The following is a 26,975-nucleotide window of genomic DNA, read 5'->3' on the forward strand; positions in this document are numbered from 1 at the left end:
GCTACTCTAGGGATATCAAAAAGGTTGTTGTGTCTTTCAGGCCTACCTCATGGCAGAGGTTTTCCGCCTAAAGATTGTTTCAGTCCAAATCCAAGATGCTACATTTGGATGGGGCCAGAATAGCAGCAGAAGGATAAGTACAGCTGCCACTTTGATCTCTCCTCGCGATTACAGAACCACTAACACTAGCAGCAGAGTTGCCACCGTTCTGTGGCTGTTGCTGCTGGCCTTCATTTCTTTTTTGTTTTCCATGAAGGTGAAAATGTTGTTCAGTTAAGGCTTCTTTCAAAGCACACCAATTAAAACAGAGTGGAGCATTGAAATGTGATTGGGACTGTTGGCATAGGCCATTGCCAGCAGTGAGAGAATACATGCTTTGTTTCCTGAATCATTACCAAAATAACTTACTTCCTTAGCCCTTGCATGTGATTGATAATATCATGAAAGTACAGTAATATATCTCTGTTGACAAAATTAAAACTGGGTCTTCCCTAAAAGCCTTGTACCTGTCTGTGTGCTGGTCTTGGTTCTGGGTAGCTGACTTAACTCAACTCCATGGTGAAGGAAGTTTCTGATGAACTCCACCAACGGAGTTGAGCAGAGACCAGGCTTTGTGGAATTCAGGTCTGACTACATCGATTCACCCAAGGAAAATACTTCAAAAAAGTATTGTTTGTCATCTGTAGTTGCGTGCCTTTCTTTGTTTGCTGAAATCCATACTTTTTCAATAAACGTTAATCAAATACAACCACGGACTGTTTGCTCGTAGGCCTAGGTCTCCAAATACTTATTGTCCAATCAAATCACACAATCTAGGCCTACGTCATCGGAGGTGCAATTGGCACATGCGCATTCGCGCTGAGTTGACATCTTCAAGAAACAGAAGCGAGCAAACAGTCCGTGGTTGTATTTGATTAACGTTTATTGAAAAAGTATGGGTCGGGTCTAGGTCGAGTTGTCCTTGGGTCCATTCGGGTTCGGGTCTGATTGTTCTTGGGTTCGTATTCCCATTTATACATTTTTATAGAGTCCATTCGTGTCGGGTCTGACTGTCCTCGGGTCCGGGTCCAACTATTTGGACCCGTGAAGACCTCTAGTCTCTGCTTAACTGAATCAGAAATTTCCTTCAGCATGGAGTTGAGTTTAGTCAGCTAGGTTCTGGGTGTCCTGGGCCTGCCAGCTCACTGACACACACCTGGAGCACTCAGAGCTGGAGGGGTCATGCTCGGGATCCCCTGTATCCTAAAACCCAATACATACAACATCTTCATCAATAGACTCTGTGTACACTTACTCATCAATTGAAACATGCTGTACTCTGTGAATACTGACATAAATTATTGCTGCAATTCAACCATTGGGACCAATTCATATATTTTAACAAACATATCTTCTGCTCATTAGTTTTTTTTATTTTATCTAATAACTTCTTCATAGGGGCCCGCGTTGCATGTCACAATAACATTGTGGTTTAGAAATAGCTCTGGATGTATTATGATGTTGACATCTAGGCTATCACTGAATAATATTCAGTGGTGAAGACACATATACACGTACAGTACATTGAGCTGAGGGTAAATCATCATAATGACAATTTGTGTTTTGCATTGTTAATGAGGAAAGGGATGTGTGTGTGAGTGCGTGAGTGAGTGAGGGACTGGGTCTTCCTCCTGTTGTGACCTTGTCCTGCTCAGGAAGAAATATGCAAGCTGGACTGCATTCCTCAATAATTTTTCAAAAAACCTGTCATCTACTATTATGACCTGAGACTTGAGCAGGCAGGTTGGGGTGGGATCACCTTGAACTTCTCAATAAGGACATCCCAATGAAGCATACATGAATAAATAAACAGCATGTAAAGTAAGTGATAGAAGAATTTGGTAATGACTAATTATTAATGACTAATTATTACATCCTGAAACTGTGTGAAAAGTGTTAGAATCATAAGACTATAATCTGATAATATGTGTAGCTTAGTTAGAAGTACAATGAGGCAGTCAGAATATTGTGAGAACGGCGATAACAAAAAAATGCAGCCTGCCTGAGCAAGGAGTAGACTATGATAAGAATATGTGTGTGTGACCTGATGGTCAGGAGAGCAGAGGAAAACATGAGTATTCCACTTCCACATAAGGTCAGTAGTCTTTATTCATTAGTGAAATGTCAGTTGGTCCGTAACGATTCACAGTAATAGGCCATTACCAAAAGAAACTACCCGGTATAGAGGAGGGAGAACCCATTTCTGTTGTATGAGACTGTCAGGAATTGTCAAGATTACATTTGAGGGGATAAATTCCTCTGTAACGGTATGAGATAATTCTGGGGGACTAGTCAAGACTACATAAACAGAAAGGGGTGATTCCAGGTGTTGTGTGAAACTGTTCATAGGAGGCAAATCCTCACAAGAGGTCCCAGAATTAACTGGGGACGAGAAATATATGGAAATGTGAGACAAACGGAATGTGTATTATGGACCTAATTGGAGAAAAAGGTCACGTGTACTGGGTTGAGCATATGACGTCAACACATTGTATTTCGGTCAAGCTTCCAGGGGGTAATTAGATTTGGGAAATGTAGAAGTAATGTAGGATTATGGTCAAATTGACCATAGTGAAATGTCAAATGTTGATAGGGTTAATATTCCAAATTTGGGTACTATTATAGAAGAAAATATTCCTGTAGGTTGTACGAATATTGATTGGGTGATGAGAAATGTTGAATTGCATTGATTAAGCAAGAATGGTATTAAATTAATGCGTTCTAGTTATGTGTATGCAAATATGTTATTCGATTTTGGTGGTGTGTGGATAGAATTTACTAATGCCAGGATTTAGTAAACGAAGCAGAGGATAATGTGAAGCGGATGTCTCAATAGTTTGTTTATACAACAGTGAGTTATGCAGACAGTTCAAGTTGAACAATGGGAGATCGTTTTTACTATTAGGCTGATGGCGTAGTAAAATGTTTTCGTAGGCTCTGGATTTATTAAACAATAGGTTTATATTTTAATAAACTAATGCAACAGGTTTAAATCAGTAGATTACCGGAAGGTGGTTATGGGTTTGTCATTTATAGGTTTAGTGAATTTAATGAAACATGGAGTTATCCGATGTGTTCTGAGGGGGAGTTTTTTTCCCAGGATTGAGGGAAATCCCCTACAGTATATGTTAAGGGACAGTAGGAGGCAACGTATCAAACATTTTTTTTATATATATAATAGATGCCTGGAACAAAATATCATTGCTTACTTATACGAAGTAAGGGATTATATTGGCAAATGAGTGAAATATGACATTAAGAAGGGTGACAGGAACAATATACGGGGAAACAGATATTTCCTATGTTCTTGATTACATTTTGCATTTTGGTCATTTGGCAGGCGCTCTTATCCGGAGCAACTTGCGGTTGGTGAGTGCATACATTTTCATACTGTAAAGAAAGGGGCAATCCTACGAGATAATGTCTGGCATAAGGATAAATTATTAAATTTATTAAAGTCACTGTTTCGATATGCGGAAATATTGACACATGGGTAAAGCAATGTGTCAATAGGGGTATGGTAGAGCAGGTTAGGAAACACTTTGTGGCATATGGTATAACGAATTACAAAAAAAAAAGATGTGTCATCTATGCACAGAATAATCACCAAGATAGACAGAGAGCACCCCAGGGGGAATATCCCCCTGGCAAAATATCCAGTCCAGCAATTGGAAATTGATTTTATAGAGTTATCACGGAGTGAAAGGAAGAAATTGGATACAATGTCTGCCAATTGTACTAATGACTATGCGAATAACGCCAGATAAGAACGGATTGTCCCCCTTTGAGAAAGTGTTTGGAAGACCTTACAGAATGCCACAGTTGGCAGGACTAAAGAATACACTAGCAGAACACATGAGAAAATTGCTCGTTAACCATACCCGTATGTCTAAGAATGTGTCCTACAGGAGAATTAAAGGAGAAGGTGACTCATAGTATACAACCTGGAGACTGGGTGTGGATCCAATCGTTGAGGAAAAAGGTTGAAAGCAGTCACGCTGGGAGGGACCATACCAAGTCCTATTGGTAACTGCCTTCGCTATAAGAATAACTGAGAGAGCCACTTGGGTCCACGTTTCCCACTGCAAAAAGGTAGGCCCACATACCAACACCGTTGAACACACACAGAGTTAAAGAGAATAACTGAACCACTAGGGTTCGGGGGTAAACTCTGTTAACGAAGAAACCCTACCCTGACCTTTCATCACTGTGGGGTGTTCCTAGAGGTGTGGGTATGGGGAAGTACCAGGCAGGTGGGTCAGGGACAGGATTGGGATTGTGGTTTTTGGGATTTTGGGGGACTCTGAGCTGCATCATCGTGTTAACCATATTATGGATTATTCCAGGTCAACCTAAACAGGGAAATGATTAACAAAATAATACCAAGGCACTGATTCGATCTCGTAGAAATACTGAAACCAAGAAAGACTATTGGGGGAATTGTTATTTTATAGTTAAAGTCAGTTTAGGACAAGATGGAGGATTCAAGATACTATTCGACTTCTCCCATGAAGAGATAGGAGGTTTTGGGGGCTTTGGTAAGAAGGGGGCGTGTACAAGAAAGTTAGGTCCTAGAAGGTATGGTAAATACATTTGCACTGGGGAACGCTCATGTCCTTGGGCAAGGGTGTTTAAACATACCTGGGGAACATACTATGAGAATGGAATGGACGCAGCACACCGATGGGGAATTAAACAAACCCATGATAAATGTAAAACGGAACTGGTGATAACGGTAAAGTCAATTATGCAAGATGACATAGCAAGGAACTATTGGGCCTGTGTTGATGATTTCGGGGCAGATATATGTTTGAGGTTCATTTTTTGGGAGAGAAATGAATCTTCTACCCCCGAGACAGAACAGCAGGTAGATCCAATGTTATCACCAGAGGTATCAAAAACTAGTCTAACACCCCTTGGAAGTCCCTCAGAAGGAATCTTAAATAGCACTAAACCACCAAGGGTAGAAGATTTCCTCATGCAGGAAATGAACCAAGGAGAAGTAGAAGGAATTTCAAATGAGAACTTCTGGGTAAGGTGGATGAACTACACAGCTAGGGCGTTGGGTCAAACTAATTGGTATGCCTGTTCAAAAGGTAGGCCAACCCTTTTAACTGCATCTATGCCTCAGACCATGTTCTCTTGTGTGATAGATTTGGGATCAAACCAAACCTCACCTAATTGTTCTGATATTAAAATAACCACTCTTAAAAAGGATAATACTAAGGCACCCCAATTCACCATGACCCCCGGAGATTATCAATGTTATAGACACCAAAGTAATGCGAATTGCAGATCAAATTGGAGGTTTACAACAACGTTTTTCTGGTGGGTTACAATTAATAAAAATGTTGACTGGATTAATTACATCTATTACAATCATTAATTAGTCAAAGGGATGCAGTAAAGGGAATCTCAGACCAACTATCCGCCACCTCACTCATGACCTGGCAGAATAGGTTGGCTCTCGATATGCTTTTAGCAGAGAAGGGCGGGAGTTGGCAAGATGGTGGGAGGTCATTGTTGTACGTTTATCCCAAACAATACAGCCCCAGATGGTACAGTAACTAGAGCACTGGCCGGTCTCACGGCATTAAGTGAAGAATGGGCTGAGAACTCGGGGGTGAATACATCAATGACTGGATGGTTTGATGAAATGTTTGGTCAATGGAAAACTATTGTTGTAACTATTCTGGGTGCAGCTATAGCTTGTATGAGTATGCTTGTTCTTTGTGGATGTTGTCTTATTCCCTGTGTCCAAGGGTTGGTGAGCAAGGCATTGGAGAATGCAGTATCACAGCAGATGGTGAGATACGGACCAATCCCGGACTCCGACCTAAGGAATTAAGAATATGACCCACCAGGCTTGGTGGAGGACGACGACGATTCAGATAGTTTGAGACTGGATGAAACATTTCTTAGTTCTAATGTGTGAAGGTTGCAGTGAAAATCTAACGAAGAACTGTGATTGGATGATTTCCTAGAACTATAAATCTCTAGTTTAAAAGTTATTGTAATGATTTTTTGTGTATTAAAGTGTGAATAATTTAGTCAAAGGGTGGATTGATATAGAAATTATTAAATGTTCCACCCTTAAATAGAATGTCGAAGTGTTCTTGTTTTAAGTATGATGTACTAGTTAACCAATATTGCAGGATGTGATGAAGCAAATGTTCTTCACTATAGGCTTAGACTGTTGTTTCCAGATAGTGGGTAAACAGGTTAGGTACCATTGCTAAAGAGTAACGTTAAGCTTTTAATCATGGGGTAACCCTGATGAACCTATATTGAATGAAACAATTTTTGATGTTTAGTATACTATCTTTTCAAATGAAGACCATAACGAAAATCTAAACAAGAAGTGTTATGGTTGGAAGTAAAATTTGGTAGCATGCCAGGCAAATTGTGTTATTATAGTGTGTTTTGTACTAGTGATTCATTTTATATGCAAATCAACTTATATGCTTCAATGTGTGTGATTCATTTCTCTAACAACATATATTTTGTGAGTATGTGTGTAATATTTAATCAAAGGGTGGATTGATAGAAGAATTTGGTAATAACTAACTATTAATGACTAATTATTACACCCTGAAACTGTGTGAAAAGTGTTAGAATCATTGGACCATAATCTGATAATATGTGTAGTTTAGTTAGAAGTACAATGAGGCAGTCAGAATATTGTGAGAACGGCGATAACACCACAGAGAGACCCACCTTCCCCTGGGACATCCAGGATCCTCCTCCCTCTGTTGGCTAGGCTCCCCAGCTGGTCCAGGATCAGCGGAGCAGGTGAGAACACAGCCAGGCTCTCCATCAACAACATCCTCCAATAGGTCTGGGATCAGGTGATGTGTGTGGCTGGTGATGTCCGAGACAAGGTACAAGGTCTCAGGACTGCAGAGATGTAGTAAAATGTACAAGGTAAAAGGTATGAGTAATATTTGTGTTTAATTGTAGGACATGTTGCTCATTTATGCCCCCTATTCCTCCAATGGCCAAAATAATATACATTGTGCAAATTTGAGTAACAAGTTCAAGCATGGACAACATTATTTTGAACATTAACTTAAATTAGATTAAACATACATAAATAAATATTGACTTTCACAAAATCAAGAACATTATTCCTACTTCTGGGTGTGAATACAGTGGGGGAAAAAAAGTATTTAGTCAGCCACCAATTGTGCAAGTTCTCCCACTTAAAAAGATGAGAGAGGCCTGTAATTTTCATCATAGGTACACGTCAACTATGACAGACAAAATTAGAAAAAAAAATACAGAAAATCACATTGTAGGATTTTTTATGAATTTATTTGCAAATTATGGTGGAAAATAACTATTTGGTCAATAACAAAAGTTTCTCAATACTTTGTTATATACCCTTTGTTGGCAATGACACAGGTCAAACGTTTTCTGTAAGTCTTCACAAGGTTTTCACACACTGTTGCTGGTATTTTGGCCCATTCCTCCATGCAGATCTCCTCTAGAGCAGTGATGTTTTGGGGCTGTCGCTGGGCAACACGGACTTTCAACTCCCTCCAAAGATTTTCTATGGGGTTGAGATCTGGAGACTGGCTAGGCCACTCCAGGACCTAGAAATGCTTCTTACGAAGCCACTCCTTCGTCGCCCGGGCGGTGTGTTTGGGATTATTGTCATGCTGAAAGACCCAGCCACGTTTAATCTTCAATGCCCTTGCTGATGGAAGGAGGTTTTCACTCAAAATCTCACGATACATGGCCCCATTCATTCTTTCCTTTACACGGATCAGTCGTCCTGGTCCCTTTGCAGAAAAACAGCCCCAAAGCATGATGTTTCCACCCCCATGCTTCACAGTAGGTATGGTGTTCTTTGGATGCAACTCAGCATTCTTTGTCCTCCAAACACAACGAGTTGAGTTCTTACCAAAAAGTTCTATTTTGGTTTCATCTGACCATATGACATTCTCCCAATCCTCTTCTGGATCATCCAAATGCACTCTAGCAAACTTCAGACGGGCCTGGACATGTACTGGCTTAAGCAGGGGGACACGTCTGATACTGCAGGATTTGAGTCCCTGGCGGCGTAGTGTGTTACTGATGGTAGGCTTTGTTACTTTGGTCCCAGCTCTCTGCAGGTCATTCACTAGGTCCCCCCGTGTGGTTCTGGGATTTTTGCTCACCGTTCTTGTGATCATTTTGACCTCACGGGGGTGAGATCTTGCGTGGAGCCCCAGATCGAGGGAGATTATCAGTGGTCTTGTATGTCTTCCATTTCCTAATAATTGCTCCCACAGTTGATTTCTTCAAACCAAGCTGCTTACCTATTGCAGATTCAGTCTTCCCAGCCTGGTGCAGGTCTACAATTTTGTTTCTGGTGTCCTTTGACAGCTCTTTGGTCTTGGCCATAGTGGAGTTTGGAGTGTGACTGTTTGAGGTTGTGGACAGGTGTCTTTTATACTGATAACAAGTTCAAACAGGTGCCATTAATACAGGTAACGAGTGGAGGACAGAGGAGCCTCTTAAAGAAGAAGTTACAGGTCTGTGAGAGCCAGAAACCTTGCTTGTTTGTAGGTGACCAAATACTTATTTTCCACCATAATTTGCAAATAAATTCATTAAAAATCCTACAATGTGATTTTCTGGATTGGCAGTAGAATGGCCCCTACTGAAAAGCTCAGTGACTTTCAATGTGGCACCGTCATAGGATGCCACCTTTCCAACAAGTCAGTTCATAACATTTCTGCCCTGCTAGAGCTGCCGCGGTCAACTGTAAGTATTGTTATAGTGAAGTGGAAATGTCTAGGAGCAACAATGGCTCAGCCGTGAAGTGGTAGGCCACACAAGCTCACAAAACGGGACCACCAAGTGCTGAAGCGCGTAACGTGTAAAAATAGTCTGTCCTCGGTTGCAACACTCACTACCGAGTTCCAAGCTGCCTCTGGAAGCAACATCAGCACAATAACTGTTTGTCGGAAGCTTCATGAAATGGGTTTCCATGGCCAAGCAGCCGCACACAACCCTAAGATCACCATGTGCAATGCCAAGCGTTGGCTGGAGTGGCGTAAAGCTCGCAGCCATTGGACTCTGGAGCAGTGGAAAAAGGTTCACTGGAGGGATGATTCACGCTTCACCATCTCAGCCTATTGCGGACAGTCTGAGCACTGATGGAGGGATTGTGCATTCCTGGTGTAAGTCGGGCAGTTGTTGTTGCAATCTTGTACCTGTCCCGCAGGTGTGTTCGGATGTACCGATTCTGTGCAGGAGTTGTTACACGTGGTCTGCCACTGCGAGGACGATCAGCTGTCCGTCCTGTCTCCCTGTAGCGCTGTCTTAGGCGTCACACAGTACAAACATTGCAATTTATTGCCCTGGCCACATCTGCAGTCCTCACGCCTCCTTGCAGCATGCCTAAGGCATGTTCACGCAGATGAGCAGGGACCTGGGCATCTTTCTTTTGGTGTTTTTCAGTCAGTAGAAAGGCCTCTTTAGTGACCTAAGTTTTCATAACTGTGACCTTAATTGCCTACCGTCTGTAAGCTGTTAGTGTCTTAACGGCAGTTCCACAGGTTCATGTTTATTAATTGTTTATGGTTCATTGAACAAGCATGGGAAACAGTGTTTAAACTCTTTACAATGAAGATCTGTGAAGTTATTTGGATTTTTACTAATTATCTTTGAAAGACAGGGTCCTGAAAAAGGGACGTTTCCTTTTTTTGCTGTGTTTAGTTCCTTGTAGGGCTGTATTAGTCCTGTTGTAAAGACAACCGGTATGTACAATTCACCAGTGATGGTTCACTGATGGTTCACCTCTCAACTTGTGCCAATGTCTGAAAGTATTCACTGAAATCGCCTTAGACTCACCGTTCTGTTCCATGTTTTGGCAGAAATGTACTATCCAAATATTTTTTTATTCCCAGACGAGATTAGAAACCCTGTCATCAAGGATTTGGTATATTCCTTGAAATGTAATAAGGCCAATTAAAGCCACCTGTTTGGGAAATAATGTGAATCAGGAGAAATGTTCCCTCAAATTTTTTGGGTCACTGAGCAAATCTCAGGTCTACTGGGCGCAAACTTGAACATTGTGAAAATTCTGTGCAACTTCCTGCGCGTTTACTGTGAACACTGAGGCTGTACCTGCTTTAACAGTGGTCAAGTAGGCTACTGTGGCTATTTGATCATAAGGTAGGCCTACCAGAGTGGCATACTATCAAAAACAATGGAGAAAATGCATCTCATAACATTTTAACATGGAAATAGCTGTTCTATCGTTCAGCCTACAGTAGCAGCCAATGTGTGGTGTTCAATGCAGCCTACATTCCATGAGACTTTTGAAAAAAACATGCAGGGCTTGACATTAACCTGTTTATCCACTTGTCCTTCAGACAAAGAGATGACTGAAAATGTTGTTGTGTTGTTTGATGCAAGAAACCACTTTACAAATTAAAATGCATCATTATTCCCATACCATTATTACAGAGAATGAGACAAATTATGCTCCCCTCTGCCTATTGGCTAATTAGGCGTGAATAAGCTGTCTCAAAATACAACACTGCCCCTTTAAGACAAAAAAAATCTCTTTACTTGACTGCTTTTCAAATATGTCTAGACAAGCACACATTTGGTGATCTTGTAGGAAGCAATCACTCCCCCATTACTGACTACAAATGATCTATAACTAGGCTAATAACTCACTAACTAGGAAAGGATATGAACAAATGTACAAATGTGCACACGTTGCTACATGTAGCTCTCACTTTGATCTCAAAACAAGCACATCTACTTACGACCGCTCATGCTGTAAAAATAGTCCAGTTCAAAGTGAATGCCACAGATCCATACACTATATATGCAAAAGTATGTGGACACCCCTTCAAATTAGTGGATTCGGCTATTTCAGCCATACCCGTTGCTGACAGGTGAATAAAATCGAGCACACAGCCATGCAATCTCCATAGACAAACATTGGCAGTAGAATGGCCTTAATGAAGAGCTCAGTGACTTTCAACGTGGCACCATCATAGGCACCATCATAGGATGCCACCTTTCCAGTAGTGTCTGTCAATGCAATAGAATCCTACTCCGATGCGTTCTGCCTACAACACAATCTCTTGCATAGTTCGTTTTGTTTCAGTATTTTGCCTCAAAGTGACTAATATTGCGTTGATTCGATCACAATTCCCACAGTAAAGGGAAACGTTGATAATGTTAACGGGGAAAACTCTAGAAAGTTGAGTGAAGTACAATCTCGTGCTTCTCTGCGCAGGCTGATATTTATTCTGCGCAGTGCACAGCTTAGAGGGAACATTGGTCAGGGGGTAACTGGACCATACTAGAACCTTCAGTGTCAGCAAGGGCCTCAATCCTTTGCCAGATCAGCCTAGATGCTCACTTGACCACACAGACACATCGTAGGGACAACACACTCTTTGTGGGTCAAAGAGTTCACCCTCCTCATGTGTGTGTGTGTGTGTGTGTGTGGGGGGGGGGGGGCTGTCCAAGACCACTGCCACCTGCTACCCTCTCTGGGTTGGTTGGGGAGCAGGTTGTCAAAGGACAATTTAGTGTCAGACAACACTGTCTGGATCTAGCTGGAATGACTCAGAGCTGGTGTTTGTGCTTGCGTGTTTGTGTGTGTGTGTCTTTCCTATTGGCAAATCACAGATGATTTCACAGATGCCCCTCATTATACTGCGGAGAGGGGCTTTATAAATAGACAAAACATGTGGCAAATAAGATGTTGTGATGATGTGGATTTATGCCCACTCGTCACGAACACGCAGACTGTCCAATCAGCCATCAGGACCTTTTTTAGAATAGCACGTTCTATTTCCCTTATGCATTTTGCCATTTCTTTGTAGAAGCAGATTACTATTATTCTTTAGCTCCTTTGTTAGCAGTAAGCTACAGTTTATAGTTCATGCACAGTTCGGTAGGAAAATGTTTGTATGGAAAGGTATTTTTGTACAATCGGTTCCACACATAAATGCTGCTATTAACTGTCTCTAGCCTACGGGAGTGAAATGTTGTTTCGGTACACAGAATCATCGTAACACTCACGAGTTAGAAACGTTGTTTCATTCTGTTAATGCTTTCCTTTGTTCATACTTCCCACGTTGTGACAGAGCTCCATGTGTCCTGTCTTGTCTGTGTCATTTAGGCTGTGCATCAGGAGCGCGCGCGCGCCTTTGCGCATCGCTATATGTTACTCGGCTGCCATCATTCGCCGGTTCTATTCATGTAACATGTGCCCAATTTAAAGTGTACATGGAAGTGGTCACGTCTGTTTTAGACTGAATGTAAAACTCATTCTGAAAAACTCATTCTGATTGGCTGGGCCTGGCTCCCAAGTGGGTGGGCTCCCAGGCTCATCCATGGCTGCGCCCCTGCCCAGTCATGTGAAATCCATAGATTAGGGCCTAATGAATTTATTTCAATTTACTGATTTCCTTATATGAACTGTAACTCAGTAAAATCGTTGAAATTGTTGCATATTGCATTTATATTTTTCTTCAATATATGTCATGGGGTAATTATGAGGAAGCCAGTTTCATTTGTATACCAGTTATGTGGTTACTTGTCATTGGACATGTCTCAGGGAGGGGTTTAGAGAATATAAGCGCCAGTTTTGGGATTTCTGGGTAGATTGGGTTTGGTGATAGAGTGGGGAGGCTGCTTGAGCCAGGTACACCCCCAACCTGTAATAGCTATGGAAGCTACAGGGTAAGCCTGTTTTAGGCTTAGTGCAGTTTGTTATTTTGTTTGAGAAGTAAGTCTATTGTCTACCTGCTTGTCTTGTAAATATTCATTGCCGGCTATCACTATTGAACACTGAAAATAACCTTCTGCCTCCTGAATATCTGCCCTTAAGATCGCATCTCTATGTTACCTATTTCACAGATGTCAACATGATATGCTTTATATTTGGGGCTGAGATTTGTTATAGAGCTCGCTGTATGTTTTCGTTCCGAGCATAGTCATTTGCATAATAATGATGTGTCAAAATATGTAGACTCTTCCTTCTTGGCAGCTCACTGAGCTCAGTATGTAGTCTGAATCCTATCCATCAAATATCTCTAAGATAATCTCTCTATAGACTAGATGTTGAGACATGTCTTATCCCTTCTGTCCCTTGTTACATTGCATTGAGGGTGGTAGTGGGGATTTTTCTGAGGGTCTGGCTGAAATAGCCGAATCCACTAATCTGAAGGGGTGTCCACATACTTTTGCATATATAGTGTATGGATCTGTGGCATTCACTTTGAACTGGACTATTTTTACAGCATGAGCGGTCGTAAGTAGATGCGCTTGTTTTGAGATCAAAGTGAGAGCTACATGTAGCAACGTGTGCACATTTGAACATTTGTTCATATCCTTTCCTAGTTAGTGAGTTATTAGCCTAGTTATAGATCATTTGTAGTCAGCAATGGGGGAGTGATTGCTTCCTACAAGAGCACAAAATGTGTGCATCTCTAGACATATTTGAAAAGCAGTCAAGTAAAGAGATTTTTTTTGTCTTAAAGAGGCAGTGTTGTATTTTGAGACAGCTTATTCACGCCTAATTAGCCAATAGGCAGAGGGGAGCATAATTTGTCTCATTCTCTGTAATAATGGTATGGGAATAATGATGCATTTTAATTTGTAAAGTGGTTTCTTGCATCAAACAACACAACAACATTTTCAGTCATCTCTTTGTCTGAAGGACAAGCGGATAAACAGGTTAACGTCAAGCCCTGCATGTTTTTTTTCAAAAGTCTCATGGAATGTAGGCCTGCATTGAACACCACACATTGGCTGCTACTGTAGGCTGAACGATAGAACAGCTGTTTCCATGTTAAAATGTTATGAGATTTATTTTCTAAATTGTTTTTGATAGTATGCCACTCTGGTAGGTCTACATTATGATCAAATGGCCACAGTAGCCTACTTGACCACTGTTAAAGCAGGTATAGCCTCAGTGTTCACAGTAAACGCGCAGGAAGTTGCACAGAATTTTCACAACGTTCAAGTTTGCGCCCAGCAGACCTGAGATTTGCTCAATGACCCAAAAAATTTGAGGGAACATTTCTCCTGATACACATGATTTCCCAAGCATGTGGCTTTAATTGGCCTTGTTACATTTCAAGGAATATACCAAATCCTTGATGACAGGGTTTCTAATCTCTTCTGGGAATATTTTTTTTTTGGGATAGTACATTTCTGCCAAAACATGGAACAGAACGGTGAGTCTAAGGCGATTTCAGTGAATACTTTCAGACATTGGCACAAGTTGAGAGGTGAACCATCAGTGAACCATCACTGGTGAATTGTACATACCGGTTGTCTTTACAACAGGACTAATACAGCCCTACAAGGAACTAAACACAGCAAAAAAAGGAAACGTCCCCTTTTCAGGACCCTGTCTTTCAAAGATAATTAGTAAAAATCCAAATAACTTCACAGATCTTCATTGTAAAGAGTTTAAACACTGTTTCCCATGCTTGTTCAATGAACCATAAACAATTAATGAACATGAACCTGTGGAACTGTCGTTAAGACACTAACAGCTTACAGACGGTAGGCAATTAAGGTCACAGTTATGAAAACTTAGGACACTAAAGAGGCCTTTCTACTGACTCTGAAAAACACCAAAAGAAAGATGCCCAGGGTCCCTGCTCATCTGCATGAACATGCCTTAGGCATGCTGCAAGGAGGCATGAGGACTGCAGATGTGGTCAGGGCAATAAATTGCAATGTCCGTACTGCGTGACGCCTAAGACAGCGCTACAGGGAGACAGGACGAACAGCTGATTGTCCTCGCAGTGGCAGACCACGTGTAACAACACCTGCACAGAATCGGTACATCCGAACATCACACCTGCGGGACAGGTACAAGATTGCAACAACAACTGCCCGAGTTACACCAGGAACACACAATCCCTCCATCAGTGCTCAGACTGTCCTCAATAGGCTGAGATGGTGAAGCGTGAATCATCACTCCAGTGAAACTTTTTCCACTGCTCCAGAGTCCAATGGCTGCGAGCTTTACACCAGTCCAGCCAACGCTTGGCATTGCACATGGTGATCTTAGGGTTGTGTGTGGCTGCTTGGCCATGGAAACCCATTTCATGAAGCTTCCGACAAACAGTTATTGTGCTGACGTTGCTTCCAGAGGCAGCTTGGAACTCGGTAGTGAGTGTTGCAACCGAGGATAGACGATTTTTACACGTTACGCGCTTCAGCACTTGGTGGTGTCGTTCTGTGAGCTTGTGTGGCCTACCACATTTTTACATTTACATTTTAGTCATTTAGCAGACGCTCTTATCCAGAGCGACTTACAGTTAGTGAATACATATTTTTTTATACTGGCCCCCCGTGGGAATTGAACCCACAACCCTGGCGTTGCAAACGCCATGCTCTATCAACTGAGCTACATCCCTGCCGGCCATTCCCTCCCCTACCCTGGACGACGCTGGGCCAATTGTGCGCCGCCCATGAGTCTCCCGGTCGCGGCCGGCTGCGACAGAGCCTGGATCCACTTCACGGCTGAGCCGTTGTTGCTCCTAGACGTTTCCACTTCACAATAACAATACTTACAGTTGACCGGGGCAGCTCTAGCAGGGCAGAAATTTGATGAACTGACTTGTTGGAAAGGTGGCATCCTATGACGGTGCCACATTGAAAGTCACTGAGCTCTTCAGTAGGGGCCATTCTACTGCCAATGTTTGTCTATGGAGATTGCATGGCTGTGTGCTAGATTTTATACACCTGTCAACAACAGGTGTGGCTGAAATAGCGGAATCCACTAATTTGAAGGGGTATCCACACCCTTTTGGCCATGTAGTGTATTAATCACCTAAGAGTCAGATGCAGAGCCATGGGGAAAGAAATAATATCTATAGTCAATGAACCTCTCTCACTGCATCCAAAATGCTTGGTACCCGCATCCACGTTTTCAAAATAGACTTGCTAAGGAGCAAAGCCTTTTTCAGTTTGGATAGGAAACGTTACTTTGAAACAGAATGCTGTATTATGCAGATGTATCTTGGGGACCAATTAGTCATTGTTCCACTTTTCTACATTTTCCAATAGTGAGGCAGAGACTGTTTTTATCAATGTAGGAGGGGTATTCTGAAACACAATACAGACCATGATTTACTAGTCTGCTACAGATCCCAATGAAGTTGTTTGCCATTATCCAAACATATCCTTCTCCCCCTGTCAGTGTAAACACATAACACATTTTCAGCTGCTTGTCACCTCTCCTGTGTTGCTAAGATGTCTTTCTAAGAAACCAGGGTTAACCAAGACAAATCGAGAGCTTGGGACTATAAGGTTCTATCTGCAAAAAGATGATTCTGATATAATTGGCTTTAAAGTTCAGAACCCTCATTGGTTTGAATGGTGTCAGTAATTTTTATCTATTAATCTTATTGAACTTAACAACATGCATTGGGGTATTTAGATTACTATATACTATATAGCTAGAGAACATTGAACAGAACAAGGCTATGTCAATAACAAAATGTTGACAAAAATGCAGATAGAACATTATAGTCCCAAGCTCTCGAAATGTCAAATAAATGGGTAGCACTTTATAACTCCACGTAATAAAGCATTTATAATGGTTTAGTAAATAGTTAATTCATCATTTATTAATAATTCCTCCATTCATAAGATGTTTAATATTGGTCCTTATTAACCATTTACTAATCCTTAGTTAAGTATTTTTGCATGGCCTCATCTAAAGTGTGGGCTATTTATACATTATACATTTCTCACAAAAAGATGGGCATGCCATTGGCAGACATGTCAACAGTACCTGATGCTCCTTAAAGGAGCAATATGTGATTCCCTCATCCATTTTTGGACTTTGAAATTAATTATATATACCCATTGATTCCGGACCGTACAGTTTTTCTCTAGTGGATTTTTATTCCTTCTTTACTACTGCTATGTGATTGAGGTAGAAATGTTACATGTATGATTTGCAGGTAGAAATGTTATATGTATAACCTTTAAAAGGCCCCACCGGAAGGCAATGCCGCCCATATTTCGACCTACAGTAATTCCTGTCTTAGAGCGGAAATTCTAATTTAAGTTCCACCTCCGAAGAATGACGCAGGCTGCTGATACATATTCACGAATTGGGAGTGGGGACATTGAGGTGATTTCCACGTGGAGTGGAGAAATAACAACAAGTAGGGCACTGACAGCTGTCATTATAGCTAGCTAGCATGCTAACCTTATCTAGCTAGCTAATGTTAACAGTTTTTAGTTTTTTTTTACTACCGTATTGAAAAGATTAGCCAGCTGGCTATGCTGTAGCTGGTTCTGGAGCTGGATTCGTCATAAGCATGTAACTGTGCCACTAGAGATCCTGGTTCGAATCCAGGCTCTGTCGCAGCCGGCCGCGACCGGGAGACTCATGGGCGGCGCACAATTGGCCCAGCGTTGTCCAGGGTAGGGGAGGGAATGGCCGGCAGGGATGTAGCTCAGTTGATAGAGCATGGCGTTTGCAACGCCAGGGTTGTGGGTTCGATTCCCACGGGGGGCCAGTATATAAAAATAAAAAATAAATATGTATTCACTAACTGTAAGTCGTTCTGGATAAGAGCGTCTGCTAAATGACTTAAATGTAAATGTAAAATGATAGGGTAAACCATTATCTTTGACTTTGCCATCTATTGTTATCTCCAAAATTTTGGCATACAATCCACTGCTCTAAGAAGTGACTGTAATCCACACTTTGGTTTTGGTAGAAAAGTGACTGCCAAGAAAAGCTTATGTTAGCATTTTCAGACAAAAAACGTTATTTTACTCAGCATAGTAGGTCCGAAGATAGCCCACACATTTGATGAGGCCACGCAAAAACACTTAACTAATGATTAGTAAATGGTTTATAAGGACCTATATTAAACATCTTATGAATTATCTTATGAATCATTATAAAATATTTTAAAAGTTGTTTATAAATGTGTGAATAACTAGGTTAGTAACATTTACAAAAGTACAAGTAATGATAAAAAAATGATGAATAAACTATTTACTAATTCATTATAAATGCTTTATTTACATGGAGTTATTATAAAGTCCATAAATAAATGTGTTGTAGCATAAAAAGATTTCTCACAAAAACTGAAGCCAACAGTCATCAGGTAAATACATCATATTTACAGTGCATTCGGAAAGAATTCAGACCTCTTCCCTTTTTCCACATTTTGTTACGTTACAGCCTTATTCTAAAATACCTTATTTACTTAAGTATTCACACCCTTTGCTATGAGACTCGAAATTGAGCTCAGGTGCATCCTGTTTCCATTGATCATCCTTGAGATGTTTCTACAACTTCTTTGGAGTCCACCTGTGGTAAATTCAATTGATTGGACATGATTTTGAAAGGCACACACCTGTCTATATAAGATCCCACAGTTGACAGTGCATGCCAGAGCAAAAACCAAGCCATGAGGTCGAAGGAATTGTCCGTAGAGCTCCGAGACAGGATTGTGTCGAGGCACAGATCTGGGGAAGGGTACCAAAACATTTCTGCAGCATTGAAGGTCCCTAATAACACAGTGGCCTCCATCATTCTTAAATGGAATACGTTTTGAACCACCAAGACTCTTCCTAGAGCTGGCCGCCTAGCAAAACTGAGCAATCGGGGGAGAAGGGCCTTGGTCAGGGAGGTGACCAAGAACCCGATGGTCACTCTGACAGAGCTCCAGAGTTCCTCTGTAGAGATGGGAGAACATTCCAGAAGGACAACCATCTCTACAGCACTCCACCAATCAAGCCTTTATGGTAGTGGCCAGACGGAAGCCTCTCCTCAGTAAAAGGCACATGACAGCCCGCTTGGAATTTGCCAAAAGGCAACTAAAGGACTCTCAGACCATGAGAAACAAGATTTTCTGGTCTGATGAAACCAAGATTGAACTCTTTGGCCTGATTGCCAAGCGTCATGTCTGGAGGAAACCTGGCACCATCCCTACGGTGAAGCATGTTGGTGGCAGCATCATGCTGTGGGGATGTTTTTCAGAGGCAGGGACTGCGAGACTAGTCAGGAACGAGGGAAAGATGAACTGAGCAAAGTACAGAGAGATCCTTGATGAAAACCTGCTCCAGGACCTCACACTGGGGCAAAGGTTCACCTTCCAACAGGACAACAACCCTAAGCACACAGCCAAGAAAACGCAGGAGTGGCTTCGGGACAAGTCTCTGAATGTCCTTGAGTGGCCCAGCCAGAACCCGGACTCAAACCCGATCGAACATCTCTGGAGAGACCTGAAAATAGCTGTGCAGCGACACTCCCCATTCAACCTGACAGAGGTTGAGAGGATCTGCAGAGAAGAATGGGAAAAACTCCCCAAATACAGGTGTGCCAAGCTTATAGCGTCATACCCAAGAACACTTGCGGCTGTAATCGCTGCCAAAGGTTGAATTTGTTCTTTTGCCAACATTTCTAAAAACCTGTTTTTGCTTTGTTATTATGGGGTATTGTGTGTAGATTGATGAGTAATTTCTTATTTTTCCATTTTAGAATAAGGCTGTAATGTAACAAAATGTGGAAAAAGTCAAGGGGTCTGAATACTTTCCGAATGCACTGTAAATGTGTCTAAACCAAAGGGGAAACACTTATCACCAACATACAGTATGATAAAGACTTACTGTAAGCAGTTCCTTGTTTTTATTAGCTGGTTGTCACAGACTGTACACATACAGTAGGGCAGCATGGTATGTGGTAAACTTGTTGAAATGTCTCTGTAAATGTAAAGGCCTACTGTATATGCAAGTTTCTGGACAATTGTCTGTGACTGACTACAAAAATGTGATCTACTAATTCCTCTAAGAATTACAGTTTTGGAACTGCACAGAATGGCGTGTCAGTTTGCATTACCACAGTGAAGTGGACTTGAGGACTGACTGTCTGTGATTCTAATAATGGGACACATTGTGGCTAATTTACTGTATGTCTTGGAACCGTACAGCTGTCCAGACAGAGACAGTACTCCCATCCCTGCAGGGTGTGTCCTTAATTCCTGACTATCATCTTATATTTGTGCATGACTGCCTATTAACAAAAATAGAATTTGTTCAGGGATTTCTAAAATGTTCTGTAACCAACGTCAGAGCAAGTCAACTGACACCACACAAATGTTTCACTGAGTTTTTGTGGCCACAAAGTCAGATTGCTGATCAGACATCATAACATGCTCGGTGATAACATCCAGGGAACTAAAGCCTAACATCCACATGGGCGCACACACACAAAGCGTCAGGAGTGGCCTCGGTTTCTGCAGACACCCACTAATAAAGGTATCAAAACAATCATGAAATTACATAATGTACATAACTGAGCTGGGACAACTTCTCATAAATGTAATCATAACTTCATAAAAGGATGATAAAAATGTTTTAATTGTAGTGTGCATTCAGGTCAGGTCAAAGTTCAGAAATGCTTGTTTACAGTTATTGCTAATAACAATGTTTGAGATTCAGCTGACAAGTGACAAGTACATGATGTAAGTAGAGCAATTATATGTTCTAAGAGGTGTGATCTTTACAAGCTATAAGTTTTAGTTTACTGCATAACCTTACATGTGACTGAATTATCCAGAACATTGAATAGAGAATGTGGCATGATTGTTCCATACATTACTGCACAAGTGCACATACCTGGCATGGCCATTTAGAAAGGAATTTTGTACATATTGAGTATATGTTGGCCTTATGTAGACATTCTCAACATATAACCACTTTTGTTGTTGCTGAATACTTTCATATTATTCCACCTCTCTAATGGCTCCCATATGGGCTTTTTCAGGTGATACTATTCAGGGGACTGCACCTGTTCAGGTTGGATGGCATCCATGCCTTGCTGTGTGTGTTGGCCGTAAGACCTCCGGTCTCTTACGTGGTGCTGTCTCCGTCAAACCTTCCCACACTAATCTAGTCTGCTACATGACTAAAATGTCAAATGTAATTCCCAGTTAAATTTTTGTAATTTAGCAGATGCTTTTACCCATAGCGACTTACAGTTAGTGCATTCATCTTAAGATAGCTAGGTGGGACAACCACATCAGTTGTAGTAAGTACATTTTTCCTCAATAAAGAAGTTATTAGCAAACTATACTAAACAAAAATATAAATGTAACATGTAAATTGTTGGAAATAAAAGATCCCAGAAATGTTCCAGACGCACAAAAAGCTTATTTCTCTCAAATGTTGTGCACAAATCTGTTTACATCCCTGTTAGTGAGCATTTCTCATTTGCCAAGATAATCCATCCAACCTGGCAGGTGTGGCATATCAAGAAGCTGATTAAACAGCATGATCATTGCACAGGTGCACCTTGTGCTGGGGACAATAAAAGGCCACTCTAAAATGTCCAGTTTTGTCACACAACACAATGCCACAGATGTCTCAAGTTTTGAGGGAGCATGCAATTGGCATGCTGACTGCAGGAATGTCCACCAGAGCTGTTGTCACAGAATTTAATGTTCAGGTCACTACCATAAGCCGCCTCCAACGTCGTTTTAGAGAATTTGGCAGTACGTCCAACCGGCCTCACAACCGGCCTCACAACCGCAGACCCCGTGTAACCACGCCAGCCCAGGATCTCCACATCCGGCTTCTTCACCTGCAGGATCGTCTGAGACCAGCAACCCGGACAGCTCAGGGAAGCTCATCTGCATGCTCGTCGTCCTCACCAGGGTCTTGACCTGACTGCAGCTCGGCGTCGTGACCAACTTCAGTGGGCAAATGCTCACCTTGGATAGCCACTGGCACGCTGGAGAAGTGTGCTCTTCACGGATGAAACCCGGTTTCAACTGTACCGGGCAGATGGCAAACAGCATGTATGGCATTGTGTGGGCGAGCGGTTTGCTGATGTCAACGTTGTAAACAGAGTGCCCCATGGTGGCGGTGGGATTATGGTATGGGCAGGCATAAGCTACGGACAACAAACACAATTGCATTTTATCGATGGCAATTTGAATGCACAGAGATACCGTGACGAGAACCTGAGGCCCATTGTCGTGCCATTCATCTGCCGCCATCACCTCATCTTTCAGCATGATAATGCACAGCCCCATGTCGCAAGGATCTGTACACAATCCCTGGAAGCTGAAAATGTCCCAGTTCTTCCATGGCCTGCATTCTCACCAGACATGTCACCCGTTGAGCATGTTTGGGATGCTCTGGATCAACGTGTACAACAGCGTGTTACAGTTCCCGCCAATATCCAGCAACTTCACACAGCCATTGAAGAGGAGTGGGACAACATTCCACAGGCCACAATCAACAGCCTGATCAACTTTATGCGAAGGAGATGTGTCACGTTGCATGAGGCAAATGGCGGTCACACCAGACTGACTGGTTTTCTGATCGACAGATGCATCTCTATATTCCCAGTCATGTGAAATCCATAGATTAGGGCCTAATTAATTTATTTAAATTGACTGATTTCCTTATATGAACTGTAACTCAGTAAAACCTTTGAAATTGTTGCATGTTGCATTTCCATTTTTGTTCAGTGTAGTAATATTGGAGTTAGCCTGGGCATAATGTTTGGTATGTTCTGTATAACCCAGGGGTGTCAAACGTACGGCCCGCGGGCCGAATCAGGCCCGCAAACGGGTTTAATCCAGCCCGCGAGTTGATTTAAAAAAAAAAAAAAAAAAAAAACGTTTTTAAGTATAAAAATGCGCTGCAATTTTTCAATAAAATAAACTGCTGTTCCAATTGCGTCCACTGGATGCCGCAATAGCAATTGTGTTAAGCAAGCAAACTGTTTATACCGGGGCAGAGCAAGTAGGTCAAGCACGTGCAGCCAATGAGCTACAGTGGGGGAAAAAAGTATTTAGTCAGCCACCAATTGTACAGGTTCTCCCACTTAAAAAGATGAGAGAGGCCTGTAATTTTCATCATAGGTACACGTCAACTATGACAGACAAATTGAGAAAAAAAAATCCAGAAAATCACATTGTAGGATTTTTAATGAATATATTTGCAAATTATGGTGGAAAATAAGTATTTGGTCACCTACAAACAAGCAAGATTTCTGGCTCTCACAGACCTGTAACTTCTTCTTTAAGAGGCTCCTCTGTCCTCCACTCGTTACCTGTATTAATGGCACCTGTTTGAACTTGTTATCAGTATAAAAGACACCTGTCCACAACCTCAAACAGTCACACTCCAAACTCCACTATGGCCAAGACCAAAGAGCTGTCAAAGGACACCAGAAACAAAATTGTAGACCTGCACCAGGCTGGGAAGACTGAATCTGCAATAGGTAAGCAGCTTGGTTTGAAAAAATCAACTGTGGGAGCAATTATTAGGAAATGGAAGACATACAAGACCACTGATAATCTCCCCTCGATCTGGGGCTCCACGCAAGATCTCACCCCGTGGGGTCAAAATGATCACAAGAACGGTGAGCAAAAATCCCAGAACCACACGGGGGGACCTAGTGAATGACCTGCAGAGAGCTGGGACCAAAGTAACAAAGCCTACCATCAGTAACACACTACGCCGCCAGGGACTCAAATCCTGCAGTGCGAGACGTGTCCCCCTGCTTAAGCCAGTACATGTCCAGGCCCGTCTGAAGTTTGCTAGAGTGCATTTGGATGATCCAGAAGAGGATTGGGAGAATGTCATATGGTCAGATGAAACCAAAATAGAACTTTTTGGTAAAAACTCAACTCAGTCGTGTTTGGAGGACAAAGAATGCTGAGTTGCATCCAAAGAACACCATACCTACTGTGAAGCATGGGGGTGGAAACATCATGCTTTGGGGCTGTTTTTCTGCAAAGGGACCAGGACGACTGATCCGTGTAAAGGAAAGAATGAATGGGGCCATGTATCGTGAGATTTTGAGTGAAAACCTCCTTCCATCAGCAAGGGCATTGAAGATGAAACGTGGCTGGGTCTTTCAGCATGACAATGATCCCAAACACACCGCCCGGGCAACGAAGGAGTGGCTTCGTAAGAAGCATTTCTAGGTCCTGGAGTGGCCTAGCCAGTCTCCAGATCTCAACCCCATAGAAAATCTTTGGAGGGAGTTGAAAGTCCGTGTTGCCCAGCGACAGCCCCAAAACATCACTGCTCTAGAGGAGATCTGCATGGAGGAATGGGCCAAAATACCAGCAACAGTGTGTGAAAACCGTGTGAAGACTTACAGAAAACGTTTGACCTGTGTCATTGCCAACAAAGGGTATATAACAAAGTATTGAGAAACTTTTGTTATTGACCAAATAGTTATTTTCCACCATAATTTGCAAATAAATTCATAAAAAATCCTACAATGTGATTTTCTGGATTTTTTTTCTCATTTTGTCTGTCATTGTTGACGTGTACCTATGATGAAAATTACAGGCCTCTCTCATCTTTTTAAGTGGGAGAACTTGCACAATTGGTGGCTGACTAAATACTTTTTTTCCCCACTGTACTTTGTTTTGCCCGCGATATTTATTACGGCTTCTACTTTTAACATTATGTGCTTTGGCACCCTCATTGCCCCAATATGTCTCTGTCAAAAAAGAGAAAAGTGGACGCAGAGTGCAGAGTGTTCCAAGAAAAATGGTCATCCTATTTAATCACGGAATTGAATGGGAAAGCTGTATGTTTGGTGTGTTCAGAGCATGTTGCAGTGCTGAAAGAATATAACCTTCGTCGCCACTATGTGAGTCTTCATGCCGACAAATATGACAACTTTCAAGGACAGCGGAGATGAGAGAAGGTGAATGAACTGTTGGCGGGTCTGAAGAAACAGCAGTCTGTGTTTACTCACAGCCGAGACATCAGTGACGCTGCAGTGAAAGCTAGCTACCTCATTGCTAATGAAATCGCAGTGGCTTCAAAACCATTTAGTGAGGGTGAATTTGTAAAAACATGCATGATGAAGGCAGTGGAGATTGTGTGCCCTGAAAAGCGGCAGGCTTTTGCAAATATCAGCCTGACAAGAAACACAGTTGCAGACAGGATTTCCGATCTTTCAGTGGATTTGGACAGCCAGTTGAAGCAAAAAGTAAAGTCATTTATTGCGTTTTTGGTTGCAATTGATGAAAGCACGGACATTACAGATGTTGCACAACTGGCCATTTTTTCATCCGCGGAGTTGATGACACATTGACCGTCACCGAGGAGTTCGTGCAGTTGGTGCCGATGACAGATACAACGACAGCAGCTGATATTTTTACCGCACTCGTCGGCGCGCTGGACAGGGTCGGAGTGGACTGGTCCCGCGCTGTCAGCCTGGCTACAGATGGTGCGCCCTCAATGATCGGGGAAAAAAGCAGGCGTTGTGACAAAGTTCAGAGAGAAAGTGCAATCTGCAAATGGAGGACGTGATTTTTTGACTTTTCACTGTATTTTGCACCAGGAGGCTTTGTGTTGCAAGTCATTAAAGATGGATAACGTCATGAAGGTGGTCATCCAAACTGTTAATTTCATCCGATCCAGAAGCCTGAATCACCGTCAGTTTGACAGCCTTCTCAGAGAGAAAGACCACATCTATGGCCTGCCATACCACACTGAGGTAAGATGGTTAAGCAGAGGTGCTGTGCTGAGGCGTTTCTTTGATTTCCGAGAAGAAATTGAACAGTTCATGGAAGAAAAGGGCAAACCAGTGTTAGAATTTCATTCCGCAGAATGGATGCCGGACCTTGCATTTATGGTGGATGTTACAGAGCACCTGAATAACTTGAACAAACAGCTGCAAGGGCGCAACAAAGTTGTCACGCAGTATTATGACAGCATACGTTCTTTCAAGTTGAAGCTGTCATTGTGGGAGACGCAACTTGCCGGTGGTGATGCAGCTCACTTCCCCTGTCTGAAAAATGTGTGCGCGACCCAACATGTGGCAGACATGAAGCGGTTCAAAGATAAAATAACTGGACTGTTACGGGAGTTTGAGCAACGCTTTCAGATTTATGTTTATATGTTTTTATGTTGATGTGCTATTGTTTTTAATTGATTTTATTTTATTTGTATATTTAACCTATTCTTGACTCTGTGGTTCTTGCACTTGTTTGGGGAACAGGATTTCATTATCTTTATCTACATTTCTGCCTGAGAAATGACACCCTGATATAGTTCTGTGATCTGTGAAACAGTTCTGTTAATCACTGAGGCATTGTGTGTTTGTGTGTTCTTTTTCTTTAGAATTTTCAAATAAACTTGACGTGTTTTATGATTAATAGTGATGTTGTGCTTGTACTATTTTGGACACACTGTCCTCAGGTTCCAGCTTTATGTTGTATGTTGATCGTATTAAAACAAAGAAAACAATCTGAAGTTGTTGTTTTTAAGTTATATATACCATGATTTTTCCGGTCCGGCCCACTTGGGAATAGATTTTCCTCCATGTGGCCCCTGAGCTAAAATGAGTTTGACACCCCTGGTATAACCCATATATGTGACTTAAATGGGTAATTTCCACCTAATACTTACCTAAGACTTGCCAGTGTTTATGTTAATGTTGGCGCTAGTGTTATTGTGTTTCCATCAGGATGTGACACTAAAGACTTGGAGCGAGCAGAATCAACAACCTCTGCATTATCAAGACAGTTGCTTTGTGAGAAGTTTGAGCCTTTTTGGTAAAACACTAGGGTAAGTCTCAGGTGGAAATTTGCCATAATCCTGTATGATTTATAATATAATTATTTTATTCAGAAACATGCATTTCACAGTTATTGGCACAGCTGAATTTAATACTTTGCCAAGATAACAGCTCTGAGTCGTCTCCTATAAATGTTTGATGAGGTGGGAGAACACATAGGAAGGGATTTGTGACCATTCCTCCATACAGAAACTCTCCAGATCCTTCAGAGTCCTTGGTCCTCACTTGTGAACTCTCCTCTTCAGCTCACCCTACAGGTGTCAATGGGGTTTAGGTCAGGGGTCTGAGATGGCCATTGCAAAAGCTTGATTCTATGGTCAGTGAACCATATGTGTGGATTTGGAAGTATGCTTTGGAT

The sequence above is a fragment of the Coregonus clupeaformis genome, chromosome 1, assembly GCF_020615455.1.
Source record: "Coregonus clupeaformis isolate EN_2021a chromosome 1, ASM2061545v1, whole genome shotgun sequence".
Lineage (NCBI taxonomy): Eukaryota > Metazoa > Chordata > Actinopteri > Salmoniformes > Salmonidae > Coregonus > Coregonus clupeaformis.